Source organism: Pongo abelii, chromosome 7 (assembly GCF_028885655.2).
Source record: "Pongo abelii isolate AG06213 chromosome 7, NHGRI_mPonAbe1-v2.0_pri, whole genome shotgun sequence".
In the NCBI taxonomy this organism is placed as follows: Eukaryota; Metazoa; Chordata; class Mammalia; order Primates; family Hominidae; genus Pongo; species Pongo abelii.
The window spans coordinates 149,953,962-149,967,179 of record NC_071992.2 but is presented as its reverse complement, the minus strand read 5'-3'; the positions used below and the strand labels follow the sequence as shown (position 1 = coordinate 149,967,179).

The following is a 13,218-nucleotide window of genomic DNA, read 5'->3' as shown; positions in this document are numbered from 1 at the left end:
GTGGCCTAGAAGACAAACAGGTCCATGTTTCACAATTCCTCCCAGATCCGAGAAAGGAACGCGACTCTGAGCAGACAGAACAATAGATGCTGGGCCCAGAGGACAGCTGTACGGCCTGCCAGCATCTCACTCCTCTGAAAGCAAATTCAGTCCATCCAAGAGCAACGCCAAGGGGTTGTCTCCTGTCCAGGAGGCCAAGGCCTGGGGGGAAGACAGGCTCTGGAGTCACAAGGCCTGCTGTTGATCAGTGGTGAGATCTGGGGCAAGTGACTTCCACGTCCGAGCTTAGTGTTACCCCTTGTGCTCTGGGGATGACACCAACTCATCTTCCTGGGTGAGAGTGGAGATTCAAAAAGATAAAACAGGCTGGGCACGGTGGCTCATGCCTGTAATCCTAGCACTTTGGGAGGCCGAGATGGGCGGATTGCCTGAGCTCAGGAGTTCGAGACCAGCCTGGGCAACATGGTGACACCCCATCTCTACTAAAATACAAAAATAATCATCCAGGCATGGTGGCAGGAGCCTGTAATCCCAGCTATGCAGGAGGCTGAGGCACGAGAATTGCTTGAACTCGGGAGGCGGAGGTTGCAGTGAGCCGAGACCGTGCCACTCCACTCCAGCCTGGGCACCAAAGTGAAATTCTGTCTCAAAACAAAACAAAACAAAGCAAAACAAAACAAACAAACAAACAAAAAAAAAAAAACAGGGGTAGGTTGGGAACAACCCCAGAGAAGAGATGGCCTTCAAGCTGGGACTGGAAAGATGGTGAGCCTTTCCAACAGCAGCAGTGAGGGTGGAGAGGGCACCCCATGGAGGAATCCACTGCCCAAGCCAGGCACCTGCCAACTGCTGTGATTGGAGGGAAGAGGTGGAAAAAAAGGAAACAGGGAGGCCCCAATCGGGTGAGTCCTAAATGGCTTGATCCTTTCGGTAATGAGGTGCAAGCAAGGTTTCTTTTCCTTCCTGCAGAACGGGATTTCATCAGACTCCCCCTCCTTTCTTTTTTTTTAGGAAAACCATGTGGCCCAGGTTCACAGTGGATGGGAGGGCAAGATGAATGTCCCATCAATGGTGCGGGTGGGAGTCACTGTAAGCCGCATTTGGAGTGTTTGCTCCAATGTGAGAATTGGTGACTTTATCTCTGGGGTTTGAGAACAGATTGCACTACAGTGCTGAGAAACGACACTTGGGAAGTGACTTGGAGATTTCCAGCCTGGTGGCTGAGAGAACTGGGGAGCCAGGGATGACAACGGCGGGGGGAGCAACAGAAATCCACACCAGGGAAGCGTGCTGTTCCTCCCATTACAGACCCACTGGATCTGAGATGAGGAAGATGAACTAAAGCCCGGCCAGGCTGAGACGGGTGAAGAAAAAGCAAAGGCAGAGGCGTGAAGCTCAGTTCAATTCTGGAAAGGCTGAGCAGTCCCCTGCGGGGGTGGCCTGCTTCCTCCCCAGGCCGCACAGACACCAGCCAAGAAATACCTTCCCATTCCCTTGTCTTCCCAGCCCTCAGAGTGAAATAGAAAAACCCAAGTAGGCCGAGCACGGTGGCTCACGCCTATAATTCCAGCACTTTGGGAGGCCGTGGCTGGCGGATCACAAGGTCAGGAGATCGAGACCATCCTGGCCAACATGGTGAAACCCCACCTCTACTAAAAGTACAAAAATATTAGCTGAGTGTGGTGATGTGTGCCTGTAATTCCAGGTGCTCAGGAGGCTGAGGCACGAGAATCGCTTGAATCCAGGAGGCAGAGGTTGCAGTGAGCCGAGTTCGCGCCACTGCACTCCACCCTGGCGACAGAACAAGACTCCGACTCAAAAAAAAAAAAAAAAAGAAGAAAAGAAATAAAAACACCCCAAGTAGATGGCTGGACCAGCACATAGGAGGAAAGCAGGTGTTCCGTTAACGTTTCTCCAATCTGAATCAGACAGGCAGTAGCAGGTGTGAAGAGGAGGAGGTGGTGGCCCAGGAGAAGGTACCCTCACTCACTCATGCTGACCTGGTCATGGGCAGTCAGCGCAATCCTAGCCTTCTTGACATCCTTAGTCCTTTCAGAAGGGGCCCATCTCCTTTGATTCATAGTTCTCACTCTCCAGCCTTCAGCCCCTCATCTGCCTACACCCCTACATCCCACTGTCAAGTGTAGGATTTTGGAACGCCATTGTCAGAGAGTCAGTGGAATGGATCCACCCCGACTGCTGCAGTGTAAACGTGGCTCATTCATGTCATTCGCTGCAAGGGAGCATGGGGTTGGGGCAGCTGGAGAGCAGCAGATGGTCATGTGCATTCAGATGTCTTCCAGAGTAGCCTGGTGACTTTGGGCAGGTGATTGCAGACTCTGAAAAATGGCACTAGAATTTGACTCATGCTCATGGTTGTGAAATTAAATTTTGGAAAAGTGCCTGGTACGTAGTAGGAGCTCAACAATGAGGAGCGGTCCTATTCCCTAAAGACAGAAATCCTCCACCTTTGATAAGAATCAGAAGCCGCTGTACAGCCCTGATTGGGTGGATCTTGTCGAAGGGCCCTAGTTCCAGGGGCTCAGTGCATGAAGTCTGCAGAAGCAATAAGGCCCCAGACACCTCCCTGTACTCTTCTCCCTTGTGTCCCTTCCTCCTGGCCCCCTTAGCACCCTGCTCACTGGATCCTTCTGGACCCTCACTGAGAGGCCTCTTAGATTTCCGCAACCTATGTTGCAAACTTTGTTCTAGGAACCTGGTATCCAGGCTGTTGGCCATCTCTAATTTAGTCCTAAGATAGATTCCCAAAGGTGGCACAGGTTGCCTGTGGACCTTTCACTGCATGATCCTAATCACAACTGATGTTTCCTGGTGCTCCATGCCTTACTAAGTGCCCTCAAATGATGATAACAGAAAGATACTCACTATCACTTCTCAACAAGCATACCAGGCACTGTTCTGAGCTCCTGTGTACATTTTCTAATTCATTTTCATAACCCTATGAGGTCAAGGACTTTTATTATCCCCATCATCAACAGAGGAGACATAGGTACTGAGTGATGAGATAACTTGTCCAAGACCCTGGTCAGTCGATGGCATAGCCATTGGCCAAATCATTATTGTGTTTGTCCCTTATGAACAGCAGGCAAAGTGAGGCTCTTCCTCATCTGTCTTCTTTGTGACCATCATCATCAGCATTTCCACATTACAGATGAGGAAACTGAGGCTTCCAGAGGCACACGGGCAAGGCTGGTGAAACAGGAGCTGGGATCTAGGGGTTTGGATACTGGGGTACAGGAACTCATCCTGGGGTTGAAGGTGGAGAGAGCCGGAAGTTGATTGTCTCAGTTCTGCTTACGTTCTGGCCCCAGTGAATCTGCTTATGGCCCATGTGGTGCTGCGAGCTGTTAACAGCAGAGCAGAGTGGAGCAGGGAGGGCTTTTTATGCAAACAGGCGGGTGCACTGGGGGTTGGATAGCGTGTGCTTCAAGGTCATGTCAACCCTGGCACTGTCTCTGCATTTGAACTCAATATCCCTTTGAGCACAAAGGGCTATTGTGTTCAAGACAGACCTGGCTTTGAGTCTCATCTCTGCCAATTTCTAGCTGTGTGGCCCTGGGCAAATTATACTCTTTCAGAATCTTAATTTCCACATCTGTGAAATGGGGGTAAAACTACAAGCCCCAGAGGACTGCTGTGAAGCTTGAATGAAATCATGCACATGAGATGCTTTGTGTGCTGTTGGCCTCGTTGTCCATACTTAACCCATGGTTGCTATTGTTGATGATAATAGCTCTTCCAGCGAAGCAGCCAGACCTCAGTGGTTAGCCTTCAAATTCAGAAAGGCACTTCATTATGAGGGATCCCATGTGTTGAGCCCATTTCAGAGAGAGAGGTTATAAGTGAGAACAGCTTTCCTAGTCTAACAAGTACATGTGCTTCCTGCCCAAAGTTCTTCTCACTTTTACTTTCAGATCAGCCGAGTTGGCCTCCGGAGTCCCTGGGTCTCCACAGAGGGAGATGCTACCGTACCCAAAGGGGACCCACCCTCTGAGCTTCCCTGCTTAGTTTGCTCACACTCTGGCATGAGCCATGTCATTCCTGGTTCACACACCCAGAATTTCTGCCCATAAACCTGGTTCTCGACATGCAGCCCAGCCAACGTCTCTGCTGAGGGCCTTCCAGCACTCACACCAGATGTTTTTAGGTCGTCTCACCATTCCTCACTCAGCTTCTGTGTCTGCTCTTGCACTTTCCTACTTCCGGGGCAACTTGTCCCATTTGTGAACTGATCTAGCTAGACTGTCTCAGTCTTGATCTCCTTTTCCATCAGTGTCATGTCCCGGATGGGAATCTAGATGAAGAAACCACCTACTTGCACATTCATGAGCCTGCCCTGGACACAGAGTGGTGTGGTTCCTTGCTGATGGACCTGTGTTCTCTCTCCCCTTGCAGTGGGCTTTTCTAGGGCAGAGCTCAAAAGTGTACTGTTGTCCCCAGCAGGGCAGAACACAGTGTTTGGCCCAGCCCAGTCTAAGGCTCAGTAAATACTGATGGGAAGTAAACTGTGTTAGTCCCAGACTTTACAATAGAGTAGAGTTAGGAATTAGTTAATCATTCAGGCTCCAGCCTTTATCAGTCATATGACCTTGAGCAAATTACTTAATCTCCTCAAGCCTCCATTTACTCACCTTCAAAATGATGAAAATCATAGTACACACATCCAAGGACCATTGTGAAGATTAACTGAGCTTTTGAGTATAAAGGGCTTAGTTTAGCAAATGCCCATAAGTACTTAAAAAATGTTATCTGTTCAAATGCTAGTTTAAGTGTTATCTGTTATTGCTACTACCAGTATCAAAGTGATTTCATGTTGTTTTGTATTCACTTACTTCTTAGCAGAGCCCTGCAAAGTAGTTGAAGCAGAGACACTTCCATTTTACCAATGAGTAAAGTAAAACTCAGAGAAAGCCTGGCTTGCTTTCTTTCTCTTTCTTTCTTTTTCTTTCTTTCTTTCTCTTTCTTTCTTTCCTTCTTTCTTTCTCTTTCTTTCTTTCTTTCTTTCTTTCTTTCTTTCTTTCTGTCTCTCTCTCTCTCTCTCTCTCTCTCTCCTCTCTCTCTCCTCTCTCTCTCTCTCTCTCTTTCTCTCTCTCTCTCTCTCTTTTCCTCACTTTGTTGCCAGGCTGGAGTGCAGTGGCATGATCTCAGCTCACTGCAACCTCTGCCTCCTGGGTTCAAGTGATTCTCCTGCCTCAGCCTCCTGAGTAGCTGGGACTACAGGTGCACACCATCACACCTAGCTAATTTTTGTATTTTTAGTAGAGACGGGGTTTCACCATGTTGGCCAGGATAGTCTTGATCTCTTGACCTCGTGATCCACCTGCCTCGGCCTCCCAAAGTGTTGGGATTACAGGCGTGAGTTACCGAAAGGCTGTTTTTCTAAAACCACACAGCTTTACTTGACCAGTGTCCCCTAGGGGCACACCTAGAAGCAGGCCACACTGTTTTGGATGGAACATGTCATGCCCGCAGGCCTCAGAAAAGATCCCTATAATTTAAAAATGCAGCAATAGTATTCAGCCAGACCCAGTGCTAACAGTTATCCAGATGATTGTTTGCATGGAGAGGAAAAGCTATGATTTATTAAGCAAACTAGCCCTGCTCCTCCAGGAGTGGTATCCAGCTTTACTTCTAGTTTGCTGCTGTACTTCAAGAAGACACAAAATTGGAGAATACACTCTCTTATGAGAGTTATTGTATTATATTATACAGTAGAAAGGAGCCTCAGGTGGCATGAGGGGGCTGTGGATGGTGGAAGCGCGAATATGGGCCAAGAAATAATGATTTATGGGTTCAGAACAGGAGAAATGAGAACATAACCATGATTTGTTTGAGTGGAATTTGTCCTAATCTCTGCTCTAGCTGGAGAAGGTAGACATTTTTCTTGCTTCCGAGTCTCTTGGTTTAAGCCCAGCATTTCCCTGCTTAGCTCCTAGATTGGTGCTAGTGGCTACCAGTTGGATGGATGGAAATGAAAGGGATGAATGGGCTGGAATAGGACGATAGTAATTCACCTGGTATTGGGAAGAACACTGAACCCTAGGTCTAAGGCCCTCTGCCCACTGTCCAGCTGCACAGCTCTCTAGCTGTGTCATGGAGGAGCCACTTCTCTGGGCCTTGGTTTCCTCATTTGTGGTCTTGGAGAGTCACATGAGCTTTTCTGAACTTCTCCAAAAATGGGGACACTTTCTGATTTGTCTTTCTTGTATGGCTCGTGTGTATGAACACGCTTCACAGATGTTTCAGCGGTAAGAGTTTAGTTGTTGCTCTTAATTGGAAGCAATCTTGGAAGGGTGGGGAAATAGGGACTCAATATAGAAAGAGGCATGACAGCAGAGCACGAACGAGAAGAGAACTGGGACATGGCTTTTAGAAAAGATTTCCAGGGCTCCTGTTAAAACCAAAAGGCAAGGAAAGTCTAAGGAGCTCATCAGGTTGTTCCTGGGATCTGAGGCAGAAAGACAGTGGAATAATTGCCTTTTCTCTGCATTTAACACCTCAGTGCTGTATTAGAGAAGCTGAGAAACTGAGGCTGCAAAAGGTGAGCCCCACATGGGGTGCATTTCTAGTTTTATTTGTTTGTTTGTTTTTGTTTTTGTTTTTTAAGATGGAGTTTCACTCTTGTTGCCCAGGCTGGAGTGCAATGGCACGATCTCGGCTCACCACAACCTCTGCCTCCCGGGTTCAAGCGATTCTCCTGCCTCAGCCTCCTGAGTAGCTGGGATTACAGGCATGCACCACCACGCCTGGCTAATTTTGTATTTTTAGTAGAGATGGGGTTTCTCCATGTTGGTCAGGTTAGTCTTGAACTTCTGACCTCAGGTGATTTGCCCACCTCAGCCTCCCAAAGTGTTGGGATTACAGGCGTGAGCCACTGCGCCTGACGAGTTCTAGTTTTTAAGATAAGCCTCCAGGTTGCAAACTTGTCAGTTGGAATTTGGAATCCAATGCCATTGCCAACTTATTTTTTTCAAAGCCAACTTAAGACCAATGAAAGAATTGGTTCAAGATGTTATGCGTTGCTTCATGAAGAGTCTTAGGCTTTAATTGAAGATCACAGTTGGCCACAGGTGCCAGGCTGTGGAATCAGAGGCTTCATTCAGAGCAGGGCTCCATATTTAATCTGATTCATAGATTACCGCCTTATATCTTATGGCATAGAACAGTTGCAGTATATATCCTGATATAGGCATATATACATGCAGGTTTTTACATTACAAGGATTCTCAACTATTTAGTAAGATGTAACATACGTAAGGCTCAAACTCAGTAATGAGCTTCTGCAGAGTTATAAATCAGCCACATCCTGATGGATTCTCTGAGATTTATCTGGCTGTTCACTCATTTATTCATGGATTCACTGGTCATTATTTAGTGCCTCCTACACCCATATGATAGCCAGTGGGGGTGAGAGTGGGGAAATCTAGTGACAAGTAAAATACAGCTCCCCTTCCCCACCTCTGAAGGCTTGGTCTAGTGAGAGCAACCAACAGTAGGATTGAGGTGATGCCTGGTGCTTAGTAAATTCTTGCTAAATGAGAGAACGAATGAAGGAACATGAATGAAGCCATGGGTGCTCCCAGGTAAGGCCCTAACCCAGCTTCAAGTTTGGAAGGGGGTGTGTCCAAGAAAACATCTTAGAAGTGTGATACCTGTATTGTTTTGGTCACCCTCTCATTCAAGAAATAGGAATAGACTTTCTCCCACATGCCAAGTGGTGTGCTGGGTGGTGAGGGCACAGTGGTATGTAGGGCAGACATACCCTTGCCCTTATGGAGTTCACATGCTGGCGATAATGCTTTGTAGGAAGGCAGGGAACACTGAAAATATCGAGGGGCGGTGCCCAGCCTTGTCCCCAGAGTCAGCGAAGATGTCTCTGTGAAGTGGTGTTTACACTGAAATCTGAAGGGGGAGTAGAAAGTACAGAGGGAATGGGGAAGGTGTGAACCAGTGATGCAAGGGAGGGAGGCCTGAGTTACAATTTACAGGGATCCCCCTGCCTGCTGCCAAGAGAGGGAGTTGGCATTAGAGGCAATGGCTATTTTAAGACTGGCTAGGAGGCTGTGGCAGTGAGCATCGTGCCTTAATTCTCATTTCTGAAAAGAAAGAGTTTCGTTCCTGTGGCTTTCCTGGACCCTCACCCCTAACTGTGCTGACTCTGGTCACGTTCATTATCTTCTATGTAAACATCCTGCCCCCATCAGCAGGTGCCAAATAGAATCTGTTTATAGTCAACACCACACATGGTTTCCAGAACCAGGCAAATGCCTTTAGACAACTCTGGGCTTAGACAGTCACTAAATGCTGTTGTTTCTCCCTCTAAAAGAGCTCTTGAATCTCTCACTCTTCCTTTTGCCCAGGGCCCTGCCTTCTGGCCCTCGTTATCTCTTCATAATCACCAACTCGACAGGGGCTGAACTTTCTTCCTAACACACAAGTTTATCCTCATGCATCACCATTGCCAGCGGTATAAAGAAACCTCAGTGGTTGTATCAGTCAGCTTTCTCTGTATAACAAACAGCCCCAAACCCCGGTGCCTAAAAACAGACATTTATGATTTCTGTGGGTGGATGATCTGGTCTGCACAGTTTGTGTTAGGCTGATTGCCTGTGCTGGCGCATCCACACATCTCGGGGCTGAGCTGGGATGGCTCAGCCTCTCTCCACACATTGTCTGTTATCCTCCAGGGGGCTACCTCAGGCTTGCTAAGGTGGCAGCAGAATGATTTCCAGCAGCAGCTGGGCATGGTGGCTCATGCCCGGGAGCTCAAGACCGGCCATGGCAACATGGCAAGACCCTACAAAAAATAAAAATAATTAGCCTAGTGTGGTAGCACGAGCCTGTAGTTCCAGCTACTCAGGAGGCTTAGAGGGAGGATCACTTGAGCCTGGGAGGTCAAGGCTGCAGTGAGTGGTTGTCATGCCACGGCCCCTCCAGCCTGGCCAACTGAGTGAGACCCATCTCAAAAAAAAAAAAAAAAAAAAAGATTCCCAGCAGCAAGGGAGAGAAACTTTTAGGTATAAGCACTTTTACAGCCTTTATTTGTGTCACCTTTTCTATTGTGCCATTGGCTAAAGCAAGTCTCGTAGCCAAACTTCGATTCTCCCTCATGCTGGGGGTAGGCAAAGCCATACTGCAGAGTGTGCGTGCAGGTGGCCTGAACAAATTGGGGCCATTTCTACAGCAGTGGTTAAGAGTTGAGGGTTTCTATGCTATTCTTCCTGTCAGATGAAGTCGTCTTTTTTTTTTTTTTTTTTTTCATGAGACGGAGTCTCACTGTTGCCCAGGCTGGAGTGCAGTGGTGTGATCTCAGCTCACTGCAACCTCGTCTCTCAGGTTCAAGCAATTCTCCTGCCTCAGACTCCTGAGTCTCTGGGACTATGGGCATGTGCCATGTGCCACCACACTTGGCTAACTTTTGTGTTTTTAGTAGAGATGAGATTTCACCATGTTGGCCAGGCTGGTTTCAAACTCCTGACCTCAAGTGATCCGCCCACCTTGGCCTCCCAAAGTGCTGGGATTACAGGCATAAGCCACCGCGCCGTGCCAGATGAAGTCTTCAGAAACCGTTTCCTATCTGGCCTCAGCCTGATTTATCCTAACCCCGATGTCACACTTTTACATTCATATCTTACATATTTATTTTTCCTTTCCCCATGTTTTGCATTTTTACTAAACAGCACCTCATTAGTGCTTTGTTTAGGGAGCAGCTAAAAATATCATCTCCTGTTCAAATTCTTCTTCTAGACGGAGTTGGTCATTTGTCCTTTTTTTTTTTTTTTTTTAATGGAGTCCTTCTCTGTGTCCCTGGCTGGAGTGCAGTGGTGTGATCTCGGCTCACTGTAACCTCCACCTCCCAGGTTCAAGAAATTCTCCTGCCTCAGCCTCCCAAGTAGCTGAGACTACAGGTGTGCGCCACCATGCCCAGCTAATTTCTGTATTTTTAGTAGAGATGGGGTTTCACCATGTTGGCCAGGCTGGTCATGAACTCCTGACCTCAAGTGATCTGCCTGCGTTGGTCTCCCAAAGTGCTGGGATTACAGGCACCCAAGCCGCCTATATTACATTGTCCTGAATTGTCTGTGTATTTTTCTGTTTTCTCCCAGTCTGAACTCCCTGCGGAGAGCAGTTGTGAGTTACTCACCTTCCTGTCCTGGTGTGTGGCTCTGTGCCTGGAACAGAATAGGTGTTTGTTTAACAGATGGTGCTATATAAATAATTGGGTGAGTGAGTGGAATAAGTGGGTGAATATCTTTTCATTATCTTGAGTCATCCTAAAAAGGCAGAGGATGGACTAATTGTCAAAACTGACTTAAACTTTTCTCCTCTTCTCTTCCAGTTGGTTCCATTTTCAGATTTCATCTTCCTGAACTGGAAATGTCAATGAGAGGAAATTAACACCCCCAAGAGCTGCTGTGAGCAAATGCGTTGAGCTTGGATCAGGACAATTCCATTTGGGGACCAGAGATGGACGGTCACTCAGCCTATGGAGGTAAATGACTAATCTGTCTGCAGCACAAGTGAGATGTGCTGTCTTTTCTGTTTTGTTTTGTTTTCCATTGATTATGTTCCATGGAGGATGTGGAAGATATTGTCCTATTTCTTGATGTCTGAGACATGTCCTGCTTGCCCAGAAACGTGCCATTAAGAGGAGTTCTCATGGAAGGGGAATACAGTGTCCCTCAGGAGAAATATGCAGACTGTTAGTATCTAGCAGCCTTTCTTTTTCTTAAATGGAGAGCTTTCTGAGCTCTCATGAACACTGGTAAGTAAAAATCTGGATTCAGAACCTCCTTTGATGTCATCCTGACAAAGGCCTGGCATGATACTCTGGTGTGTCCTAGAGCAAGCATCAGCAAACTGTGGCCTACAGGACAAGCCTGGCCCAGCCTGCCTTTGTAAATAAAGCTTCGCTGGCGCCCCACCATGCTCCTTTGTTCAGGTGTCATGTATGGCTGTTTTCACACCGCAGCAACCCAGTTGAGTCATTACCATAGAGACCATGTGGTTGCAAAGCCTGACATATTTGTTCCCTGGTCCTTAACAGAAAAGGTGTTGCAACCTCTGGTCTACAGCTGAGCTATCCACACAGAGCCACTCCATATGGGGATATTGAAATTTTAATTAAAATGAAATAATATGAAAAATTCAGGCCTCAGTCACATCACAGTTCATGTGCTTAGTAGCCACATGTTGCTTATGGGTACCCATGGGTAGTGTAGAAAGAGGACATTTTTATCAGTACAGAGTTAGCTTGAGAAAAATTGAGATCACCCTGGATGTGTCACTTCACTCTGCTGGTCTCTAACCCATCTTGGGCATAATTGCAATCATTGTAGAAGAAGAAGGAAGGCTGATGTCTGTGAGTGTGTGTAGCTGTTTTCTATATGATTATTGGCAAGGACCTCTCTCTCTCTCTCGTGCTCACTCTCTCACTCTCTCTCTCTAGTATAAGAATGGAGTAACTTTTAAAATTTCTTTGGGAGCCATCTTCTGGTCTCTGTATGTGACTCCATGTAAAACAAATCCACTTGGGCCATGGGGTTTATTATTTTTATTTATACAAGTAGATATGGATGTGAGCTTGAGCCCTTCTGGTGTCACAGGTAGTTCAGGGGCTGTGTGGGGCCTCCTCTAAAGGGGAAGAAACAATGGCTTCTATGTTCCCAAGGGGTAACTATATGGGCAAGAGCGATAAAAAACAAGGAGAGGAAGAAAATGAGCTGAAGATGTGGCATGTGTGAGTCTTAGAAGAATGAGGAAGAATGGAGACAAAAGACAGTATGGTTCCTGGTTATGGTCATAGGTTTACTTTGAAAGAACATGTTGAACAAAGTAATGATGCTTGGGAACATACCACATCTCAGAATTGTGCTAAACACAGCCAGTTCTATACAATAGACAGGTTGGGGAGAGCCTTGGACCTTGAGCTAGCTCACCATCTTAGATGGGACAAGACTAGGGGCATGGCAGGAGGTTCTGCTTGGTGCATAAGCCAATGCAAGTGGGAATAAAAAGGGCTGATCATTGAGATGCACAGTTTGTGTGGAAGGGACCCAAGAAGGAACAGAGAAGAGACTCTAGATGGCCAGCAGGTCTGGGCAAAGGCCCCAGATTTGGCATTTAGAAGTTGGGCTTTCTTATCTTTGGGTTACCCAAGCACAAGCAAGAACAAAGTAGAGACTCCATTGACGAGAAAAGATCTAATTGATATGTATTCTGCACATCTAGATTTGAAAATGGCCCCCTGCCTGTTTCTTTTGGTTGGTCTTCAAGCACCTCACCATTACAGAGGAGTGCTGTATGCCTTTTAAACAGGCATTTCTATAACGAACCTTCAAACAATGGAGTTTAATGCAGATACGAAGTAATTATAAGTAACACAAATAATAGTATTAATTTTTTAGTTCTTTATTAGAATCAAGCATATCAAGAATGATGATGATGATGTTAACAGTGATAATATTTTTGTCCATTTCCAGCTTATTATGTGCCAGGTGCATGTTCTACTAATAATTATTATTACTAATAATAATTATTATAGCTTTAAATTATTGGCACATACAATGCACTAAGTAATATATTGATTTTTTTCTCAATCTCATGAACCCAGAGCATTCGTTTCCATTTTTAATTTTTTTCAATTGTTTTATTTTTATATAAATGCAAATTTATAGAAAAGTTATAAGAACAGCCAACAAATTCCTGGACCCCCTTCGTCCAGGTTTTCAAATGTTTGCATTTTATTATGTTCATTTTTTCTTTTTTTTCTATATTTTTTCCTGAAATCAGAAACTTGTATCTTAGAATACAACTTTCTAAGTCAGAAACTTAACATTAATTTGACTATTATCTAACCTTCTGATTTCTTATTCAGATTTCATCAGTTGCCCCCGCTAAATTCCTTCATGGCAAAAGAAAAGCCAGTTGGCATGTGTCTTTCTTGGAAAACTTTCTTAATCTTGTATTTCAGCACGTTAACCTTTTTGACAAGTTCAGGCCAGTTATTTGATAGAATGCACTCAATTTTGGCTTTTGTGATGTTTCCTCCTGATTAGGTTAGCAGGACTAGCCCAGAGCTGATGTGTCGTTTTCAGTGTATTCTATCAAGAGGCACTGGTGTGGCTGTCTCCCATTACTGGTGATGATAGCTTGGAGCTCTCAGTTAAGGTGGAGTCTTCCAGGTGTCTCCACCGC

At 46.1% G+C, this 13,218-nt stretch overlaps 1 protein-coding gene across 1 annotated transcript in view; it reads left to right on the top strand.

Moving 5' to 3' along the window:
• Positions 1–13,218, top strand: part of ST3GAL1 (ST3 beta-galactoside alpha-2,3-sialyltransferase 1) — a 116,195-nt gene that overhangs the window by 15,249 nt on the left and 87,728 nt on the right. The window contains exon 2 of the mRNA XM_024251088.3: positions 10,361–10,513. The gene's annotated coding sequence lies outside the window, so the exon portion shown is untranslated. The remainder of the gene's footprint in view (positions 1–10,360; positions 10,514–13,218) is intronic.